Source organism: Anomaloglossus baeobatrachus, chromosome 1 (assembly GCF_048569485.1).
Source record: "Anomaloglossus baeobatrachus isolate aAnoBae1 chromosome 1, aAnoBae1.hap1, whole genome shotgun sequence".
NCBI classification, from domain to species: Eukaryota; Metazoa; Chordata; class Amphibia; order Anura; family Aromobatidae; genus Anomaloglossus; species Anomaloglossus baeobatrachus.
Window position 1 is genome coordinate 162,858,405 of NC_134353.1, and position 25,002 is coordinate 162,883,406.

Below are 25,002 nucleotides of genomic sequence, written 5' to 3' on the forward strand. Positions count from 1 at the left end.
CACGGGTGCATCCGTGTGGCATCCGTTTCCGTTCCGTAGACGGTCCGTATGTCATCTGTTTGTCATCCGTGTGCCTTCCGTTTTTTTTGTGTACTGCAAAAAAACTGAAGGAGGGTAAATGCATAAATTTACCCAGGATCCATAGCTTCATCCTACATGAGGCGGTCACATGTTCACTCCAGTGCCATTTTCTACTACTTTTCACAGCGTAGAGCGCTCTGGTGATTTTCTTTTGCTTGTGCACTTCATATCAGTCTTTTCTGTCATTATAATGGCAGAAAGACACATAATGTCCCACTCTCCTGCATTTTGTAATTTTGCACCCTTTGGTGCTTTTCATGTGGCACTAAGGGGTGCTTAGCTTTGTATTTAACCAAAAAAATGAAAAAAAAAAAATGACGTAGGGTTCCCCCTAGTTTTGTAGCCAGCTAGGGTAAAGCAGACGGCTGCAGCCTGCAGACCACAGCTGGTAACCTCACCTTGGCTGGTAATCCAAAACTGAGGGCACCCCACGCTGTTATTTTAAATTAAATAAATAATTAAAAAAAAAAACACGTAGGGGTCCCCCCAAAATTGGATCACCAGCCAAGGTAAAGCAGACAGCTGGGGTCTGATATTCTCAGACTAGGGAGGTCCATGGTTATTGGACTCTTCCCAGCCTAAAAATAGCAGGCCGCAGCCGCCCCAGAAGTGGCGCATCCATTAGATGCGCCAATCCTGGTGCTTCGCCCCAGTTCATCCCGCTCCCTGGTGCGGTGGCAAACGGGGTAATATATGGGGTTAATACCAGATGTGTAATGTCACCTGGCATCAAGCCCTGGGGTTGGTGAGGTCAGGCATCTATCAGATACCCGACATCACCAACCCAGTCAGTAATAAAAAAAAATAGACGACAAACACATTTTTATTTGAAAAAACACTCCCCAAAACATTCCCTCTTTAACCAATTTATTAGAAAGAAAAACAAATCCAGGTCTGGTGTAATCCATGGGGTTGCCATGACGATCCACACTGTCCCAGTCAATGAAGAGCAGGATGTTCCCCATTGGCTGGGAGAGCAATGCAGTGACCTGAGCTAACATCAATAGGTCAGCCCAGGTCACTGCAGGGCATGACAAGTGCTGCTGTCAGTGAGGTACATTACCTGCGCTGATCTCCTGCACTGCTGACAGCACCTGTCACTGAGTTCAATGACCGCCGCCTTCACAGCCAAGTATCGCGAGAGGCCCGTGACGTCACCGCTAGTCAGTCTTGGGTCGGAAGCGAGAGAAGGTGATGTGACAAGCGGCGGCCATGGAGGACAGTGACAGCGCTGAGGTCGGGATGGCGGGACTTCATCACCGCAGGTAAGCCGAGCGGGACCATGTGTGCAGAGTGTGTGTGCAAAGTGTGTGTGTGTGTGTGTGTACATGCCGCGGGCAGGAGGGGGCGGAGTGAGCTGAGCGGGGAAGTGTGGGCTTCCTGCACGTAACTAGGATAAACATCGGGTTACTAACCAAAGCGCTTTGGTTGGATACCCGATGTTTATCTTGGTTACCAGCTTGTGGCAGGCTGCCAGCGATGGCTCCTGCACACTGTAGCTGTAAAAAGCCCTGTTTTTTTGCTGCTAGAACCGTTCTCGAACGTATCTAGAACTATCGAGCTTTAGCAAAAAGCTCGAGTTCTAGTTCGATCTAGAACAGCCCCCAAAATCACTAGAGCCGCGAACTGGAGAACCTCGAACCGCGAACCGCGCTCAACTCTAGTGAAGTCACCAGCAGACACTGATTGTAAACCCAATCGTTAAATCCACCTAGTTGGGTGCTTTGATTACATGTGCCTGAGCATGCTGATAATAGTGAAGCTGGAAGAGGTCAAGAATCTGCTGATCTTGGTATCGAACATTCTTTTATCTTCCTCTTTTTCTTGAAAAAGTGCCTGACTGGGGAACACCTAACTCTTGGCCTGGGTACTTTTTCTGTGGGGGTGTAATGGGAAACAATTGAGCACCTTTTACCTCTGGCCACCCCACTGGCTCTTCCTGCTTATTGCAGTGCTGTTAATCCCACCCCTTTCTGCTGCCATTCTCAATTTACATGACACCTTCCCATATTGGGTGGGTGACTTCATTGTGTACCACTTCATCTTCCACTTCTGCACTCTGGTCCTCCTAACTTGTTGACTTAACAACATTACTTAATGGCAACTGTATCTCATCATCAACTAATTTTTTTAAATTACTAATTAACTTTCCCCATCATCATCATCATCTTCTCCTGACCTTGGCTCCTAAAATATTTGGTCAATCTATAAATGGAAATATAAAGAGCTCCTCAGAGTATATGAATGTAGCATCACTTATCTCCTTGGACATTCGCAATAGTGGGAAGAAGGAGGATCAGAGTGAGGATTACATGGTCCAGACTCCTGTAAAACTAAACCTTTGGAAAATAGAGTGGTGCTGGTAGACATACTGAAAGCATTATCTGCCATTCAACTGCACACCTGTTCTCACTCTTCTGACTTCAAGAGTGGTGTCCCGTGCCCCCCTGTAAAGTGGAATAGGAAGCCAGATCTTGTGAAGGAGAATGCTTCTTGTGTTCCCGCAGCAGGTCCAGTTTCACCTCACCCACGGCCTTGGCCTCGGCAGTAGCATGTAATTTTACCGTCCCTTACTGCATACATTGTGCATTTTAAATCTGGGTAGATACTATATATGCCTACAAACGTTCTTGTATTAAAAGGGAAAACAAACTATATAGCACTGAAAAAGAATTTAGTTTTTAGTTTACAGCAGTAGTATAAGTATAGAAGGACTGTAAGGATATAAAGCCCTCCTATATGTGCCTAATCCAAAACTGCCCCTCCTTCGTCCCTACATTGAATATAGGTAACAGCAGTTTTAATAGAGAAAGCACAACACGTTTACCATGAATGGGACTTTATTTTAATGGTGCAGCAATGGTATACAATTACTGCAATTCCAATCAAACACTGCCTATGTGCCTGATCTAAGGTCACCTCTCCCTTCTACATCAACTATCCCTGAACTGATTCCAGAGGACAGTGTGCTGAACATCATGTCATTAGGTCTTATATAAGACTTGATGACATGAGCTAACCAGCCAATGACAGTAATGCTAGTAGCCAACATTGTAGGCAATCCCCGCATGTTGATTTACAGTCTTAAAGACACAGAACACGTGTGGCAGGGTCTCGAGCATGGCACTCGATTGAGTAGTGTTCGTCCCCGAAAAAGGGAAAGGGAATTAAAGACTAAAGCTCAAAAAAAAAATTGAATCCAGAGAAGGGGTTAAAGAGAAAAATTAAACATATAAATACTACCAAATCTGTCAATGGTTGCATATTACAGTAGCAATTTTCTGAACTGTCCTAAATAACAGAAATAATGAAAGTCTGGAAATATAAGAAAAGTATAATAGTTTCTAGATGATTAGAAATATTCCTCCACATTTGCTCCATTTAAGTGAGAGCATTAATTGTATGGCAGAAGGCATACGAAATTGCAAACTTCTTAGTTTAAAGCGCTGTCTCCCTTCATAAAAAGCAACAGAACTTTTGCGGTGATCTAATGCTAGTTGACAAGAATACTGATATCAGCAAGAACTACACTACTAACATCCACAGCCAAAGAATGGTATACTTCAAAAGTGAACTTATCTAAGAGGAATTTGCACTTGAGAAAAGGCACATGAAGGACTTCTGTCAATACAGAGAGACAATTGTATTCCAATCATATGTGTTTGATATTCTTCTGTAGAAAGTCAGACACATTGCTCATTTGCATAAAGCTATCCTAAAATGTCAGAAGTGAGATATCACAAAAAGTATTCACTTTGATTAGCATGTTCAAGATTTTTGTTCGTCCTTAAACAAAGACACCAGCCAGAATTTCCTACTTCAAATATGCAAATGATTTTTTCCAACAAAGGAAAATGCATAAAGGATTACAGAGCCCTAGACTAATTATATACAAAAAAACAAAAGATGAAGCAAAATAAACTACCTTTAGTAAATTAGTATTACCATTTAAATAGACAGAATTAAAAATAGACAGAATTAAAAAAATAATAGATTATTTGAGTGTCTAACTTTGAATGGACTGGATATATTTTAACACTTATTTTAGAACTTTAAAAATGAACTTAATTCTTATGGCTTGAATATTAGAATGAATTCTCTATGAAAATGAATCGTAAAAAGGAAAAACATTTACTGATGATTCATAGATAAGAATGGAATTGTAAAAAGCCTTGCCTTTTGCACAGTGTAAATCATGAAACATAATTGTAGGGATCTTATGACATAAATAATTTATCTGCTTTTTCTAATGCCATTTTATATAAATGCTCTTGGAAAATAAAATAACTATTGGTTTCCCAACTGGTGATATTCTCCAGAAATTGTATTTTATCTGTACAGAAAACCGACATTGATCCAAGTTTTCAATCAGGAGCACTCCCCTCCCTAGCCTCAAGCTTCCTGTTTGCCATAGGTTGGTGCATTCCTGACCGAGTGATAGTTCATGTCAGTGGCATTGTTGCAAATCCATCCCAAACTGTGTACTCTTCGATATTAATGGAAGAAGAAGTTTTGAATCTGCAGCATATCGGCAGTGAAACTGTATGGAGACAGTGACCGACCAGCTTTACAGAAGCACTTTCAAAGTCTGGAGATCTGGATATAGTTACAATAAACAGTCATACTTAAAATCCTTCTATTCTTGATAACAGAATTTTTAACAAGATGTTGTTTATAAAAGTTATTGTTTTTACCAGCACTTTTCAACTTTATAATAATGAGATATCCCCATTACGTATGCACTCTAATGCTTACCCAAGGAATGTAAGATGCCGATTTAGATAGATTGTATAAATCTCATTTAAACACCAATGTTTCCCATATGTTTGCTATCCACTAGAGATGAGCGAACCTGAGGTTCCGATTCATGTTCGGAAACCGACTTGCCCCAAAAACGTTGCATTAGAAGTTCGAATGAGTTACGAGTGCAAACCAGTCAAGTAAACAGTGCTGTGGTTGGGTATGAGTGATGCTCAGCCTTGTACGAGCCACTTGCAGTGTTTGAAGGGCACACAATTGGAGTAAGCTCAGCATTATCATATGTAGTGTTCACACACAAACAAAAAGATGAAAAACTCTGGCCTCCTTCCCTTGGATGTGTTCTGCTTATGGCTGGGAACATGTGGGGGGAGCCACGAACTGCCCAATTACTGACTACCATTGAGGTTCGAATCAAGTCGGGGTCAAGAAACATTTTTTTTAAGGTTTGGTGAACCGAATTTCCAAAAGTTTGCTCAACTCTACTATCCATATTTTTCATGGATAGAACACAAACTATTTAAATATTCTATATAAGGCTTCATTCAGACATCCATGTAGACATGTCCATTATGTTGGTGGGCCAAGCATTTACAAAGCTAATTGAGACATTTTCAAATCGATTTGTGAATCAATTCTGCCATACAAGCAAATGGATTGGTGATAAAAACGCACATAAACGGTTTGAGGCTGTTTTGATGTAGTTTTCTGTCAGAAGATGGAAATGATGCAGACATTTCAGCAGCAAAATCTGCATCTCCTGGCAGAAAAATGCACCAAAACAGTGTCAAAACTGGTTTTGTGCTTTTTTTTCCCAAGAGATGCAGATTTGGTGCTGAAATTATACACTAAATTCCTGCCCAAATTCTGCATCTTCTGGTATAAAACCAATATATTGCATCAAATCCACATAGTGTTTCGATTCATTTTTTACCTGGAGATGCAGTATTGGTGTAGGAATTTGGTGTATTAAATTCAGCACCATATCTGCATCTCTTGGTAAAAAAAACCCTGTGGTTTTCTGTCAATAGACGCAGATCTCATTGAACTGAATGAGTTCACCACGAGGTAATGTCAATGAAGTCATCTGAGGTCATTTCACTTGCCATTAGAGGGGAGGTAGCATGGGAACCTGCAGCTGTGACTACAGATAAACTGAGTGACATCACTGCTCAAAGCTGCAGCTAAGTTAGACTCTGTCTGAAGCCACAGAGTGTGGTCATGTATTCTAATCTGCCCGCACACTGTGACTTCAGTATGTAGCAGAGGCAAGATCGACATGGGACCTTGTGTGGATTACATCTCCACTGGGTATTTGGGGTTAATAAATTGGAGAAAGAGGTTGCTTTGTTTTTTTTGATTTTGTGTCTATTTCTTTTTACTTAAAGTATTAGTAATGTGGGGTCTCATAGATCCCTCTCCTTTAATAATCAAGAGCTTAGCTGCAGCTATGAGCTGTCATTAACCCCCTGGCACTCAGAATGAGCCAGGTAAAGTGCCAGAATTGTCACATCTAATGGATGTGACAATTCTGGGCGGCTTCAGGCTGCTTTTTTCATTTTTACGCTGGGGGAGCACAATAACAATGACCTCCCCAGCCTGAGAATACCAGCCCCCAGCTGTTGACTTTATTATGGCTGGGTATCAAAATTTGATGGGACCGCACAACATTTTTTAAAATTATTTATTAAATAATTTGAAAAAGGTTCCCACTTATTTTGATACACAGCCAAGATAAGAACACAGCTGGGGGCTGCATTCTGTAGCCATATGCTTTATCTGTGCTGGGTATCACAATATTGGTGGACCCTATGTCATTTTATTTATTTTTATACCACCATAGGGACGCAGACAGTGTGTGTGATTCCAACCAATCAGAGGCTGTCACACAGGCTGTGCTCGCAGTCTGACTGCAATCACTTACAAATGCCAGGACTGACGGTGGGTGGAGAAGGATTGAATATGTATGTAAAGCGCTGTGGAATTAATAGCGCTATATAAATGAATAAAATTATTATTAATTATTATTAGGGTTAATGTGCATACCTGGAAGTAGTATTACAGCCGCGCAAGAGACTCGGTAAGTATAACATTCCTGCTTCACTCCTTATTTTTTTATTTTTCCTTTTTTTTTTATTATCTGGGGGGGCCGAATCCCAACAGTTACAGTACATGGAGTTTTCTGAGAACTCCGTGTTTGGGGTCCATGCACGTGTATTTGGTATCCAGTACGGACCTGAACTTTACTGTTCAGGTTTGCCATCCCTACAGGGGACCAAAGATTCCAATTTAAGCATCAGGGGATCATACTGTAAGATGTGATGAGGACCAAATGGGTGACAGGGACAAGTGGAAGGTCCATAGACATTAATGGAGCGTGAGTATTACAAGCTTATATTTTTTTTATACATTATGCTCTTTGTTCTGTGGGTTTTTGAGAACCTCCAAACAATTACGAGGGACATTAAATTTTCAGATAACAAGTTCTCCGCAAATTAAATTTCCTGGAAATAAAAAACAGGCAAATTTGATTTTTCACAATCCATTCATCTCTAATCAAAATGAATGCAATTTTTCTTTTCTGTTGTTATCATTTTAAAGCATAATATTTATTAAAATAAATTAAAAAAACTCTTAGCATCCATTTTCAACTAACAGTTGTGAAAGATTAATTATGTTCACAGAATAGCAAGGATTATTAGAAATATTTAGAAATTGTGAGTGCAATTAATAAGTACACGATGTGTATCTAATCATAAACTATAAATCCTCAGAAAATCTTATTTGCCTTATTCTATATAAAAAAATAAGAGTATCTAAATCTACAAATAAAACATATTCTGCAGTTTAGAATTAATTATTCCACATTTATGATTCTGTTATGATACCGGTTTCTTCTTTCTGTTCCCCTTCTAAGATGGTAATAGGGTGCATCTGTTATCCTACCATCCTCAGGGGAGACTTTCATGGCATGCCATTTCTTTGGAAAGATAATATTTCATCCAAAACCCTTTTGTTGCTTTGAAATATATAATTTACACACCCTCAGGAAGGTTTTCTTTTTCACACCTAGGTAATGCAAGCTATCTATTTCTAATATTTTTGAAGTTTCTAACTTTACACAGTAGATTTCTATTTTTTGAGTATAGAAAATAGTGACATTACTTAAGATAATTAATGTATGCTAACATACTAAAACATAAAATGGAATAACTTTAATTGTATCACACATTTTTAAATTGTATTGTGACTTTATATTCAAGTGTCACAAATAATATAGAAAGCAGAGGTTAATGGTAGAAGGTAAAAGCAATCTTGGCACTGTTTTCTGTAGAAGAGAAGACCAAGCTTTACAAATAGAGGGAAATAATTGATTTACTAAATAAATTACAATGTGTTTCAAGGTCAGACAAACATTTCTTCAGGTAAATTTCTCTACATGTACCACCCTCATGGATATTGGTCAAACAGCTACCTTTTATTGTTCTTCCTAGCATAGCTGATCCTCTTCTGCAGGTCATATATGTATATCCACATAATCTAACATATGTGCAAGTAATTAGTACATGAGCATTAATTATACATTATTATTATTAAACAAATGTAAATGTTCCTATAGACACACTGATTCATAAGCACAATTCATCATGCTTCCATGTACTGACTTCTACTACTCATTTGTCCAGAATAAGTTGTTTAGCCTGGTATGATACCTCAATCAGATGTTTTCTGCATTCATCTATTCTTTTAAATTGTTTTTTTTTGGTTATTTGTTGTGATTCTTACTTTGTTGCTCGTTGTACTTCTATAGTATTTATTTTGACTTTGTTCCTAAATCTGACTCTTCTCCACATTTATTCTTGCCTATCTGAGTACAATATACAAAGTCTACCACGTCAAACTATGATTAGAGATGAGCGAGCTTCTTTGAAAAAGGTTCGACAATTTCAAATTCAGCATGAACCTTGCCCATTCGGTTTTGTAATTGGATGACCAAGTGTGACACCCTGGACTAGCCAGGTAGTCACAGATAGTGCCCCGCACAACACCAGTCCCTCACTAGGTAACATCAGCCAAACCATAAACCCTAGTCACCTCCTGCAGAGCTTGATGGACACATCAGGGGGCAGAGCCAGGCAGTTGGCAATGCCCACCGAGGAGTTCAGAGGGCCTGAGGCAGGAAAACAGTGGAGTTAAGTGCAGTCAGTCAAGGAGTACAGTAGTGAAGGTGACTGACAGGTGCCGGGGTTGGAGCCCGGGCACCTTTGGCTAGGAGGCAGACGGTGGTCTAGCCTGCAGGAGCCGGGAAGATGGCTTGGTGGGACCGTGGTGGACTGGGACAGGGTAGTGGCCCGCCGGTACCAACCCGGGGAACCGACTCGGAAACCGGAGCACACAGGGGGGTACTCAGACCCTGAAACGAGGTCCAGAAGCCACTAGACTGAGTTAATCAACTGATTGCGGTCTGGACTTTAGGTCCTTTCCCACTCAAGTCCCGACTGAAGACTATAGCCCACCGAGGGGAATAGAAAGCAACCGCACAGGCAGAGAGATCCCACGGGCCAGCGTCTGCAGGCAAACGGGCTCCTCCAACATATACAAAGCCGGGGAATGGACTCCCGTCGCTGAAGCACAGGCAGTCTACACATACACAACACGATGCAAGAGAAAGGCCAAGACCACTGAACTGGGTGGGGGACCAGACGCAGCCGGCTGCGGGCACTGACCACCATCAACTTTGTTTACCAAAGACTTTTGTCTGTCAATAACTGTGAGTACAACAGTGCCGCACGGCCGCGCACTGCCCTGCACCGCCAGGCTCTCCCCAATGGGTCCCGGGGCCACCACCCCTGCCCACGGAGGGGTTAACATCTTGCTGCATCACCATCTGCCCCGGGTGCCCTGTAACCGCAGCGGTGGTGTCCACCCTTCTGCACAACCCGTGGGTGGCGTCACGAACCTAAACGCAGCTCCGGCCATACACCTACCTAACCCCCACCAAAAGCGCCAGCGTGTCCTTCAGAGCGAAGTGACCCCGGATCCGGAGGCGCCCGAGCCACCTACCAGCGAGCCCAGATCCGAGCGGCTCGGCTGCAGCCGAGCGCGGGGCGGTACACAAGCACTTTTCTCAAAAATCGGCAAAGATCGGCTTTGTTTGGTAATTGTTCACAGCTGCACTAAAGCTTTTCTTCTACCTTATTATCACTTTGGCTGGGATAGTGGTGCTGCAGGATGAGTGGGGAGATGTCTCAGATGATGGGAAATATAGTGAGAGGCCAGAAGAGCAATAGACTGGTTGTTTGTTTTTTTTCCTTAACTTTGTGTGGATGTTTCGGCAGCCAATCAGGGTGCAAAAAACCTCCACAACTTTCAGACATAATGGCTTGTGTCATTGGCTACCTATGCCACATGTCCGTCTACATATAAAAAGTTGACATGCAGAATCAGCGTCATTTTATGATTGCTGCAGCTTTGGGACAGTGCTGCTGAGGACAGCTAATTAGCTAGGGGTTAATTTTAGCTACTTAAGACTGATAGGAGGGTGATAGGGTAGAATATGGAAGTGCAAGGGCATGCAGTGACGAGAATATTGCGTGCCACAAACTGGCTTTTCATCAGTGATCAGAAATTATGTGGGCCAGCCCTAATTTGCCTTTTCATCATCTAAATAATGCTAGTGGGTATAGGCACAAATTGCAATTTGATCATCTAAATAAATATTGCTAGTGGGTCCAGGCACAAATTGCCATTTGATCAACCAAAAAGAGATTGTAAAAACTTTGGTTCAGGAAAATAACTAGGCTAAGGAGTAAGTGGTGATCCCAGTGGAGAAGGATGAAGCAGAGGAGGATGCAGAGAAGAAATCAATATCTCTAAGGTCTGGACTGTCGTTGCACAGGTGGGCTGCATGTGAGGATGGAGTACCATACATATTGTTAGTGAAGGTTCAGGAGCCTAGGAACAAATGGAGGAAGAAGAGGTGATGTGTGTGCAATACTCAGGAGATGAAGAAGATATTGATCATCTCTCTGTTGTCCATGGTTGGGAATGGAGGAAGCAAGCTTCAATGATACACCTCCACCAACATTCCATGGGCTTAGACCTCACTGAAGTGCCTGGCACATCTACATCATGATTTCCTAATTCTTAGAATTACAAATTGTGCTGACTACTGGGTTGCCACTCTGTTAGATCCACATTTCAAAAGTAAATTTTGCCAGATGCTTTCCCCCTTCAAAAGTATGCTGGAGTATTGGAACCAACTTGTACACAATGTTAAGAGTGGTTTCCTCCAAAACAGCAATGAGGCACACAGTGTGTAACGCAGTTCTAGACTTCTAACGCTGGTAACATTGAGTCATCACAAAAACATTAGCAGCAGCAGTTTAAGTGGCAGAATCAATGTCTGTGACTTGTGGCATTCATTTTTTAGACCATCCCATGCATCAGTAGAACAGAGTACAAGTCTGACACATAGATAACGACTGTAAAGGATGGTGCAGGACTATCTAAAGCTCAATATCAATGCCATCAGGGGGGTTGGATCCTTTGACATTTTGGTTTTCAAAAATGGAAGAGTGGTCTGAGCTTGGCAGTCATGCCTTGGAGGTTTTGTTAAGACTGATAGCAAGCATTCTCTCTGAATGTGTCATCAGCATTGCTAAGCGCATCCAGTTGTCCCCTGAAAATGTAGACCACCTAACTTTCATCAAGATGACCAAGACATTGGTCACCAATGACTTTTGACTTTTTTTTATTTGACTTACCTAGTTTACTCAAGATAAGTTGTGTGGATTTTACAACTTTTCTGCCTGTCATGTACAATGTAACTTCAAAATACATACAACTGCACTCTAAAATGCTAGCAGTGAATAAGGGAACCCTGGTATCATATTACTGCTATAGAAATATTTTTTTTAAAAAAAGAGATATTTAGCTTATGTATTGGCCAATGTATGTGAGCCTGGTAACCAGTGACAAGGAATATCTCAAAATATCGGGATCCTAACTCAAATGCCTCTCTCTTTGTTAAAAACCTACATGTCTGGGCAGTGCTCAAACAGAAAGAAATGCACTACAAATATGTCTAAAAGACTGACCCGCACATCCAACATGTGTGAACAGATGCTAGCTGAAAACACAATATAACTACAAAATAGATGCAGCTGCACTCTAAAATGCTAACAATGAATAAATAAGGAAAAACTGGTATTGCATTACTGCTATTGGAATATTTGATAGAGATATTTAGCTTATGTATTGGCCAATGAATGTGAGCCTGGTAACTAGTAAATATTCCAAAATCACTAATGCAATACCAGAGTTCCCTTTTTCATTGTTACCATTTTAGAGTGCAGCTGTATGTATTTTTTAGTTATATTGGGTTTTCAGCTAGCACCTGTTCACACCTGTTGGATGTGCGGGTCAGGCTTTTTGATACATTTGTTGTGTACAAGGAATATAGTTCTGCTATCCCAAATATATATATATTGATCTCTCGCTCTCCATCTTGACTACTGTATTTAAAGCATGTCATCACCTATCTCCAGATATCAATAATGTGGGTATATTTGTTCTCTATGTCCTAGTTTATTTGAACAAAAGAACTCTGGAAAAAGCGAGAGCAAAAATAGGATGAAAAAACAGAAGTCTCTCACCTGGTATGATTGGGCCTCACACAACCATGATATGAGCCTGAAACCAGCTGCTGCAGAATACCACAAGCCAAAGGCTGGATAAATGCAAAGGAACTGGACTACAACGTGGTTTCAAAACCTGCACTTTTGAAGATAATTAAAATAGCCAAATGTTTTGGGGATGATATAAAAGGGAATTCATTTTCAACATGTTTTAGAATGATCCTCACTCCTTCCTCTGGTGACATATTCATATAGTGATAGTTGTTCTGGTGCTGCATTCATGTACTTCTGATGGCTCTGGTGATTATAACAATGCTCTAATGGAAACTAAACAGACACTATTATAGATAGAAGGATATGTATGATTTTTTTTTTTTGCATCAATAGATACTGCTTGCAAAAACAGATAGTGATTCTGGTGAAGTATTCCTGTACTGATGGTGGTTTTCACAATCTATTTTTTTTACTAATTGTGGTTTTGGTCCATATTCTTGTGCGGATTGTGGTTATGGGGACATATTTTTCTCTTCATATTCTAATTCTAGTGACATATCCATGTAGTGATGGTTGTTCTGGTAATGCAATTATGTACTTCTGATGGCTCTGATGATATGTTATAGCAGTGATATTACTTGTGATGATGTATTCATCATTAGAACCATCATCAATACATACATAGATAACCAAAAATCATCAGTACATAATTAGAACACCAGAACCATCAATAGTACATTAATGTGGCACCAGAACCATTATCAGTAAATAAAAGCGGCACCAGAACCACCATCTGTACATGAATACATCAACCAAACCAACATTAGTACATGAATATGTTAGCAGAACCACCATCAGCACATGAATACATCACCAGAACCACCATAAGTACTAGAATTCAAGAACCAAGCTTTACAGGAATCAATTGTAATGTCAATTCAGCAAATATATACAATTGTGTAGCATGAACCTTTCAATTACAATATGTCCTTTAAAATTGTAAGTAAATGCTGGGAGTTTTTCTTACCAGCCATCATCAAACTGTGGATCATGCAGCAACCACAGTACTAATGAGACCTAGTCAGTATCAAAAAATGTTTTCACCAAGGTACCCCTAATCCCGGCACTTAAGCCGGTAAGTCAGCAATAATATGACATTTTCACTGCAATTGATGCATAGACACAGAATTTACTTTTTGATTTTAAATCAAGTAAACTAGTGTTGATGATTAAGAAATGTTAATAATCATAGCATTAGATGGTCTAATTTTTACAGTACTTTGAAGGCATTACTATAAATAAATGGTAAAACAATCAAGACTGGGAAAACTGAACTGGTTTCTTTATGATAGCAGGTATATTGTAAAAATCCCCAGAGGTATAGTTTTATTATTGCAATCAATATTCAGATAGTGTTGTAGTGAATCATTCTAATGCACCACTACCATCAAATAATGGAGGGCACTTGAAGAGCATTTGAGATGCTGAGGAAGTAATACCAGAATATATGAGTATTCTGAAGCCAGGATGGAAAAAGGTAGTTTTAAAACACCAGCAACATAAAAACTGGACAATAGACTATGTACATACTTTACAATAATAGTAGTGTATTGAAAATTAAGCCTATTTATAAAGTTGACTAGTTTGTAGGTTTAAATGCATCAGACTAATAAAAATGTGAATGCAAATGTATACAGAAAACTTAAAAGGGATCTTGTCAACTGTGTCATGCTACCCAAACTGCTGACAGCATAAATCAAAGCATGGCTCTATGACCGTAGCAAGATATATCATTTATCTCATATTTATAGATTTAGTTATAGGAATTGGCTATACCCTAGGCAGCTTTTCCCACTGTAGTTGATTGACAGGTCTTTTGCTGTAGGAAAGATCTGACAATCAATTCTAGCAGTGCTGAGATTTTTAAACAAGACATGTTTTCTCTACAACCGTGTTTCAGAGAATCTTGCAGCTAAACTCTGATTCATGATTCCTGCAGTATGGGCAGCATGATTTAAGTGAAAGTTTCCCTTAACATGCATGTCATATTGTATACAATTATATTATACAGCAGCGCCACCATCAGGGCATTACTACTGGGACTCCTATACTGGGCCCGGTGAGCAGCAGGCAGGAGGGGGGGCCCGGACACGCTGACAGGCCCCTCCCCTTTCATTCCTCTGCTCACCAGGCCCCAGGGCAGGGGGCATTGACAGTACATTTCGCAGGGCGGGCTGGTCGTGCTGTGAGCAGGAGGCGGGGCCCGGACACGCTGACAGCCCTCCCCTTTCATTCCTCTGCTCACCGGGCCCCATGGGTAGGGGGCGGTGACGTTGCACTGACAGCACCTGCAGTCGCACAGGGGCCCCAAGCGGAAGCAGTCCCCTAGAGCCTGAAAACGCGTTAACCCCTTAGCGACCTATGACGTACTGGGTACGTCATAGCTTCCTGGTACTTAAAGACCCACGATGTACCCAGTATGTCATGGCGAGATTGCGGCCCTGATAGCTGCGATCACTTTGCAAATATCTTAGATTCGGGGAGGAGGGGCCCTCTGCCTGACCTCAGGAGGGGTGGTGTCTCCTCCCCGGACCTAAGGAGGCTGTGATTGGCTGACGAACGCCAAACACAGCCACTGTAATGTTTCAGCCATTGAAAATGGCTAAAACATTCAAATTCAGCCATGTTCAGTGCAGCTGTAACACCGATCATTGGTTGGAGCTGGGTGACCTCAGTTTCACCCGGCCCCAGCTCTGACTGGAGAGACCGGCCTTGTGACCGCTCTCTCCAATCACTGTGGATCTGGGGCCGGTGACTGCCCCCTCAGCTTCACTCCGGCGTCTGTGGAAGGTGATGGTAGCAATTGGTAAGTTACAGAGACTGTCTCCTTTCAGCCACCGCTATTGCCCCAGCAGTAACTGCCCCTGATCCAGTGTCACTGAACCAATCTGCTGCGAACCCTTCATCTACCACCGCGTCCCCCATCAGCCGCTGCCCCCTCCCTCATCTGCTGCCCCCCTCCCTCATCTGCTGCCCCCTCTCCCCCCTCTCACCTTCCTCCATCTGCTGTTATCTCCCCACCTGCTGCAACCCCACCACCTGCTGTGACCCCCCACCTGCTGTGACCCCACGCCCATCTGCTGTGACCTCACCCCCACCTGCTGTGACCCCCCCACTGCTGTGATCCCCCCCACCTGCTGTGATTTTCCCCACCATCTGTCTGTCCCTTTGTCTATCCGCCCCTCATTCTATCCGTCCCTCTATCCATCCGTCCCTTTGTCCATCCGTCCCTCTGTCCATCCATCCCTCTATGGGGAGATAAGGTATGCACACCAGTGACTATGTAAGGGGAATACATGAAATAGCAGAAACTGCTGTGTGAATACTGACTTGAAAAATCCAATAGCTATATGCAATATATGCAATAGCTAAATTTCTCTTGATTCATATGTTCATGGCAGTAATGCAGATTCCATTTTTCACATTTTCACTCTTACATATAGCTATTGGATTTTTCAAGTCAGTATTCACACAGCAGTTTCTGCTATTTCATGTATTCCCCTTACAAAGTTACTGGTGTGCATACCTTATCTCCCTATAGTGATTTTTTTTAGTTTTTTTTAGGTTTTTGCACCCAGTTCAGACTTAGAATGGTGTTCCAAACGTTATTCCTTATTGTTAGTAGTTTTTCGTTTGTGAACCCTCCCCAACCACACCTATTGCCAATCTATATCATACGCATAAATAGTCTGGGTCTCAGCTTCCCATACACGGTAAGTTTTTTTTTAACTGCATGAGAGGACACACACAAGCTAGGGACCCCAACGTAGAGAAATACTTTGGCATAGTGTTGGGGCTCTATTGCATTGATCAATTCAGTAGCTAAATTTCTCTTGATTCATATGTTCATGGCAGTAATGCAGATTCCATTTTTCACATTTTCACTCTTGCATATAGCTATTGGATTTTTCAAGTCAGTATTCACACAGCAGTTTCTGCTATTTCATGTATTCCCCTTACATAGTCACTGGTGTGCATACCTTATCTCCCCATAGTTATGTTTTTTTAGGTTTTTGCACCCAGTTCGGACTTAGAATGGTGTTCCAAACGTTATTCCTATTTGTTAGTATTTTTTCGTTTGTGAACCCTCCCCAACCACACCTATTGCCAAACCATATCATACGCATAAATAGCCTGGGTCTCAGCTTCCCATACACGGTAAGTTTTTTAACTGCATGAGAGGACACACACAAGCTAGGGACCCCAACGTAGAGAAATACTTTGGCGTAGTGTTGGGGCTCTATTGCATTGATCAATTCAGTAGCTAAATTTCTCTTGATTCATATGTTCATGGCAGTAATGCAGATTCCATTTTTCACATTTTCACTCTTGCATATAGCTATTGGATTTTTCAAGTCAGTATTCACACAGCAGTTTCTGCAATTTCATGTATTCCCCTTACATAGTCACTGGTGTGCATACCTTATCTCCCCATAGTGATGTTTTTTTAGGTTTCTGCACCCAGTTCGGACTTAGAATAGTGTTCCAAACGTTATTCCTATTTGTTAGTATTTTTTCGTTTGTGAACCCTCCCCAACCACACCTATTGCCAATCCATATCATTTGCATAAATAGCCTGGGTCTCAGCTTCCCATACACGGTAAGTTTTTTTTAACTGCATGAGAGGACACACACAAGCTAGGGACCCCAACGTAGAGAAATACTTTGGCATAGTGTTGGGGCTCTATTGCATTGATCAATTCAGTAGCTAAATTTCTCTTGATTCATATGTTCATGGCAGTAATGCAGATTCCATTTTTCACATTTTCACTCTTGCATATAGCTATTGGATTTTTCAAGTCAGTATTCACACAGCAGTTTCTGCTATTTCATGTATTCCCCTTACATAGTCACTGGTGTGTATACCTTATCTCCCCATAGTGATGGTTTTTTAGGTTTTTGCACCCAGTTCGGACTTAGAATGGTGTTCCAAACGTTATTCCTATTCATCTATCCCTCTGTCCATCCGTCCCTCTGTCCATCCATCCCTCTGTCCATCCATCTCTCATCTATATGTAGCACCCACGGGGCAGGGGTTAAATGTTACTCGTCGCTGGGCCGGTGATGTCAGGTCAGGGAGATGTCACAGGTGGCCCTGCCCTGCTTTGTGGACCCGAGGTGTACAATAAAAGGGGATTTGGATGATGGTGGGGAATGATGAGGATGATAGTCTTGTGACACCACCTGTGGCACGTGGCCAAGGATTAGCTGCCGCTGCTGTCGCTGTCCTTTGGGGCGGATTGTGTTGCAACAAGGATGGTTCTGCTCCCCACAGATGGAGCGAGGCCCCTGAGAGGATGATAAGGAGAATAGTGGCCGTTGGCACTGAAGCACGGGGCGACGGCAATCAAAAGGCTGAATCAGATGCTGTGGTTCCAGCTGTGATGGGCCCCAGCCGATCCCAGATCCGTTGGAGGTTAGAACCGGTACGGTGATCGATGGACCCTTCCTTCTTGCACCTTTAAAGATGGATCCCCGTGGCCTGAAGCTGCTTGGTTACCCCGGTTTGTGTAGTGTTAGCTCCTGTCCCGTGTGTAGGTGACGCGGGGCCGCTTGACTGCAATCACGACTCCAGACCCTATGTGGCACTCTGCTCTGGGATCTTGTGGTGGCCAGAGAGACCTGCAATCCCCCTGTCCTGCAGATTCTGGTGATAAAAGGTGAAGTCTGCTCCACCCTAAGGCTCTGCACCCTAAACCTCACCGGTCCCGCTCTTGTTCTCTCCAGCTGGAGAACACTCTAACTGTTGTGTAAGCTTCTAACTCCCCCTGGTGGCTGCTCCTCCACCAGTTCCCTGTCACTAGTGGGTGGCTGCACCCCATGTTTGGTGACTACATTAAGACCCGACCCTAGCCTGGTCACCAATCGGGAGGGCAACCTGGTTGTGTATATGAGTTTGTGTTGTGGAACTGGTACTGACCGCCTCTGGATCCAGGATGAGTACTGCACCTTAAATGAGGTGCAGTACCCTGTGATGACTGAAGCCACAGGGGCGCCACATATCCATCTATCTATCTATGATTCTATCCATCTAGCCATCTATCTATGATTCTATCTATCTGCTGAAAGAGCCTTAAAGTGAATCTGTCAGCTGGTTTTTGCTCCCCCATCTGAGAGCAGCATAATGTAGAGACAGATACCCTGATTCCAACGATGTGTCACTTACTGGGCTATTTGCTTTCATTGTGATAAAATCAATGGTTTCTCTGCTGCAGATCTAACAATTATACAGAGCTCATGAATATGCTGGACTACCTGCAGCATGACGAGTAGCCTTGTAATGATAATTTCCTGCTGATTAAGGAGTGATGTTATCAAAACTACACTAAGCAGCCCAATAAGTGACAGTTGCTGGAATCAGGATCTCTTCCCCTATGTTATGCTGCGATCAGATTAGGTGTTAAAAACCTGGTGACAGATTCCCTTTGAAGGGGTTGTCAGGTCTAAATCCACAAGTCAGCGTTATCACAATTTGGTTTCAATCACTTTAAAAACTGTATGTGACACATTCCCTTAAAGAAAAAAAAAGATATGCCAAAAAAATAAATATATACAAAAGAAGTTAGATTTAAAAAGAAAAAAAAAAGTTAGAGTAGGACCCTGCCAAAAGAATCCACCTTGTCGTGGTGGCAGGCTTAAAAAAATCTTTTGGCCAAAACAAAATCTGATGGCTGCGTGTGTGATACAGTGTTCAATGTGAAGGGTTAATGTATGATTGGTGAGGCTGTAGTGCAGAAGTGAAGTTTTTCCAAGAGTGGCGGTGAGACTATGGAAGATTCGTGGGGTGGAGGCGGCGCTGGGGTGGAGGCGGAGCTCGGGTGGAGGCGGAGCAGAGGTGGAGCCTCAAGGGGGCCCCGAACTTTTACCAGTATGGGGCCCTGAAATTCCTAGTGGCAGCCCTGTTATACTGTACGTGTTATTAGTATTTATTTATTTATTTATTTAGAACAGGGTATTTGCCCATTGTTGCCTTCTTCCTAGGGTTTTGTCTGTTAATGGCTACTGTGTGAATGTGCATCTACACATTGGACTTAAGGCCGCTTTACATGCAACGACATAGCTAACAAGATGTCGATGGGGTCACGGAATTTGTGACGCACAACCAGCCTCGTTAGCGACGTCGTTGCGTGTGAAACGAACGAACGACCTCTAACGATCAAAAATATTCACGATATCATTGATCGTTGACACGTCGTTCTAATCTCAAATATTGTTGCTTTTGCAGTACGCAGGTTGTTCATCATTCCTGCGGCAGCACACATCGCGTTGTGTGACACCGCAGGAACGAGGAACAACATTGTACCTGCGGCCGCCGGCAATGAGGAAGGAAGGAGGTGGGCGGGATATTCCGTCCGCTCATCTCCGCCCCTCCACTTCTATTAGGCGGCCGCTTAGTGACGCCGCTGTGACGCTGAACGAACAGCCCCCTTAGAAATGAGGCGGTTCCCTGGCCACAGCGACGTCGCTAGACAGGTAAGTACGTGTGATGGGTCCTAGCGATGTTGTGCACCACGGGCAGTGATTTGCCCGTGACGCACAACCGATGGGGGCGAGTGCTTTCACCAGCGACATCGCTAGCGATGTCGCTGTGTGTAAAGTGGCCTTTATACCACTTATATAAACTAGTGTTCTCGCCCATTTCTTCAGTTTTTAGTATATTACATATAGAAAGTGACAATAAAAAATAAAGTAAAAACACAAACAAATGTAAAATCAAGATGAAAATATAAAGAGTGATAGTAATAATGATAATGCATACTGCATACAAAGAAATACACTGACAAGCAAACGTTTAGCAATACTTTGAGGTTTTGACTTTCAGGCTCCATATCTCACCATCTGCTACAGCTTTGAGAGTGACAATACCTTCACTTTATGGACAATCATCTTGGCTATCTCACACATAAATTTGACTTGCAACTATTTAGTTTATACAGTCATATGAAAAAGTTTGGGTACCCCTATTAATGTTAACCTTTTTTCTTTATAACAATTTGGGTTTTTGCAACAGCTATTTCAGTTTCATATATCTAATAACTGATGGACTGAGCAATATTTCTGGATTGAAATGAGGTTTATTGTACTAACAGAAAATGTGCAATCTGCATTTAAACAAAATTTGGCCGGTGCAAAAGTATGGGCACCCTTAACAATTTCTTGATTTGAACACTCCTAACTACTTTTTACTGACTTACTAAAGCACTAAATTGGTTTTGTAACCTCATTGAGCTTTGAACTTCATAGGCCGGTGTATCCAATCATGAGAAAAGGTATTTAAGGTGGCCACTTGCAAGTTGTTCTCCTATTTGAATCTCTTATGAAGAGGGGCATCATGGACTCCTCAAAACAACTCTCAAATGATCTGAAAACAAAGTTTATTCAACATAGTTGTTTAGGGGAAGGATACAAAAAGTTGTCTCAGAGATTTAAACTGTCAGTTTCCACTGTGAGGAACATAGTAAGGAAATGGAAGAACACAGGTACAGTTCTTGTTAAGCCCAGAAGTGTCAGGCCAAGAAAAATATCAGAAGGGCAGAGAAGAAGAATGGTGATAACAGTCAAGGACAATCCACAGACCACCTCCAAAGACCTGCAGCATCATCTTGCTGCAGATGGTGTCAATGTGCATCGGTCAACAATACAGCGCACGTTGCACAAGGAGAAGCTGTATGGGAAAGTGATGCGAAAGAAGCCATTTCTGCAAGCACGCCACAAACAGAGTCGCCTGAGGTATGCAAAAGCACAATTGGACAAGCAAGTTACATTTTGGAAGAAGGTCCTGTGGACTGATGAAACAAAAATTGAGTTGTTTGGTCATACAAAAAGGCGTTATGCATGAAGGCAAAAAAACACGGCATTCTAAGAAAAGCACTTGCTACCCACAGTAAAATTTGGTGGACTGTGTGGCCAATGCCGGCACCGGGAATCTTGTTAAAGTTGAGGGTCACATGGATTCAACTCAGTATCAGCAGATTCTTGACAATAATGTGCAAGAATCAGTGATGAAGTTGAAGTTACGTAGGGGATGGATATTTCAGCAAGACAATGATCCAAAACACTGCTTCGAATCTACTCAGGCTTGAATATCATTGAAAATCTGTGGGATGATTTGCTGTCCATGCTCGGCGACCATCAAACTTAACTGGAATTGTTTTGTAAACAGGAATGGTCAAATATACCTTCATCCAGGATCCAGGAACTCATTAAAAGCTACAGGAAGCGACTAGAGGCTGTTATTTTTGCAAAAGGAGGATCTACAAAATATTAATGTCACTTTTATGTTGAGGTGCCCATACTTTTGCACCGGTCAAATTTTGTTTAAATGCGGATTGCACATTTTCTGTTAGTACAATAAACCTCATTTCAATCCAGAAATATTACTCAGTTTTTTTTTTGTTCCTGTATATTACAAATTACAACATTTCCTCATTGCTCAGTGTGTTATTAGGTTGATTTCAGCTTCTTGATAGGGGTCTCCTTGCCAAGAAAATTGCCAAACTGTATCATGTGAGTGCCATGATAGTTCGAACAATACATAATTACGTTCGTTCATCCATCCATTCAAAAGCCAAGAGGTGGACGTCCAGTTAATAAGTCGGCTCAAAACAAGGTCTATCAGGTCTGGCATGACAAACAATGTGGTCGAGGTTGCTGGTTTGCTTCGAAATAGTGAGATCACAGGCATCTATGTAAGCACTATGTTACACACATTACACAAGTCTGGAATGGTGACTCAAAAAATGGTGAAAGAAGCCTTAACTTAATTATTGTCACATGAAGTGTTGACTCTAGTTTGCCAAAAAGTATGAAAACTGGACAATAGAATATTGAAAACAAGTGATTTGAAGCGATGAGACAATGCTTAATAAACCAGGCTCTGATGAGTGCAAATGGGTCTGGAAGAAACAAGGGAAAAAGGGGCCAAATGGTTGAGAAATTGAAGGAACTGTCAAGATCGGAGGAGGAAGTCTGAGGATATTGGTTGGTTTCACAGCCAAAGTTGTTGGATACTTGATCAGTATTGATGGTGGTATCAATGTTGAGCCATAAGTGAGTATCCTACAAGATTTGTTTTTTGTGCACTCGATTACAATGGGTATGAAAAGAATTACATGGTGTTCCAGCAGGTCAACTATCTGATACATACATAGAGATTGGTGAAGAAATTGTTCAATGACAATGAAGTAGAGTTGCTTGATTGGCCCCTACAGTCTCCAGACCTTAACCTAATTGAAACTTTCAGCCATAAATCCCATTCACTATGGATGGAATCATGTAATCATCTGGAATGCAACACTTGTCATTGACGTATGGTGCACACTACATGATAATCTTGATTATAATAAGGATTATAAAGAAGATGGAAGATAGAAGAGTCAACTGGAGGACATGCTACATTAAAACAGGTATGTAGATGGGCAAGGAAAGGATAAAAAAATTGTTTAACAACTCCTGGCCCCCAATAATTAAGCAAAATCATGGATAGCAAGTCTTAATTTGGCTGAATTTGCCTAAAGCAAATCCCAAAAAAAAAGAAATCAGATTCTGATGAATATTTTTTTCTTTATAAAATAACAGAAAATGAGAGTCTCCTTTAATCTATTCACCAATCTCTACTAATCACTTATCAACCTTTAGGACCAATCCTCTCTGGCCACAAGAGAATAGTCAGAAGGAGGTTTATAGAGTGGTTTCACTCTGATACTCTGTTTTGAGTCTAAAGCCCACTTTACACGTTGCAATTAGTTGTACAATCGCATTTGCGATGTGACACGCCCAGGTTGCATACGGGATCTATGAGATTTCACGTTGGTCGTTCATTTGCTGTCACACGAGCGTTAGTAGTCTATGTTAAATTGGTCAATTTTGTGTGCGATCCTTTAGATCGTGTGTTCTGTGACGTATGCATTGAGCACCTTTTTTTTTTTTTTATTTATTGACTTGCCAAGCGTGTGTAATGTGTAGGGATGCGTTTTTACTATGTCATCTGCCATTCAGCTCTGCTACATGGCCGCTAACAGCAGACACAGACAGCCATGTAGCAGAGCTGAATGGCAGATGACAGTAGACACAGACAGAGCCGCACTGTCAGAATGATCTCGGGTGAACTTCACCCGACTTCATTGTGATGCTGCGGCTCTGTCTGTGTCGCGTCCTGATTAGCGGTCACCAGTGAAGACTCACCGGTGACCGCTAATCTCCTGAGTAACTGAAGTTAGCAGCCCTCTCTCATATACTCACCAATCCCCGATCCCCGGCGCTGCACGGCTTTCTCACTGCTCCGGCGGCTTTTACTGTTTTGAAAAAGCCGGCCGCCCATTAAACAATTTCGTATTCTCTGCTTTCCCCGCCCACCAGCGCCTATGATTGGTTACAGTGAGACACGCCCCCACTCTGAGTGACAGGTGTCACACTGCACCCAATCACAGCAGCCGGTGGGCGTGTCTATACTGTGTAGTGAAATAAATAATTAAATAATTAAAAAAAACGGCGTGCGGTTCCCCCCATTTTTAAAACCAGCCAGATAAAGCCATACGGCTGAAGGCTGGTATTCTCAGGATGGGGAGCTCCACGTTATGGGGAGCCCCCCACCCTAACAATATCAGCCAACAGCCGCCCAGAATTGCCGCATACATTATATGCGACAGTTCTGGGACTGTACCCGGCTCTTCCCGATTTACCTTGGTGCGTTGGCAAATCGGGGTAATAAGGAGTTATTGGCAGCCCATAGCTGCCAATAAGTCCTAGATTAATCATGTCAGGCGTCTATGAGACACCCTCCATGATTAATCTGTAAGTTACAGTAAATAAACACACACACCAGAAAAAATCCTTTATTAGAAATAAAAACACACACATATACCCTGGTTCACCACTTTAATCAGCCCCAAAAAGCCCTCCTTGTCCGGCGTAATCCAGGATGATCCAGCGTCGCTTCCACCGCAGCTGCATGGAGGTGACCGGAGCCGCAGCAGACACAGCCGCTCCGGTCACCTCCACGCAGCAAATGAACACAGCCGCGCGATCAGCTGCTGTCACTGAGGTTACCCGCGGCCACCGCTGCATCCACCGGTGGCCGCGGGTAACCTCAGTGACAGCAGCTGATCGCACGGCTGTGTTCATTTGCTGCCTGGAGGTGACCGGAGCGGCTGTGTCTGCTGCGGCTCCGGTCACCTCCATGCAGCTGCGGTGGAAGCGACGCTGGATCATCCTGGATTACGCCGGACAAGGAGGGCTTTTTGGGGCTGATTAAAGTGGTGAACCAGGGTATATGTGTGTGTTTTTATTTCTAATAAAGGATTTTTTCTGGTGTGTGTGTTTATTTACTGTAACTTACAGATTAATCATGGAGGGTGTCTCATAGACGCCTGACATGATTAATCTAGGACTTATTGGCAGCTATGGGCTGCCAATAACTCCTTATTACCCCGATTTGCCAACGCACCAGGGTAAATCGGGAAGAGCCGGG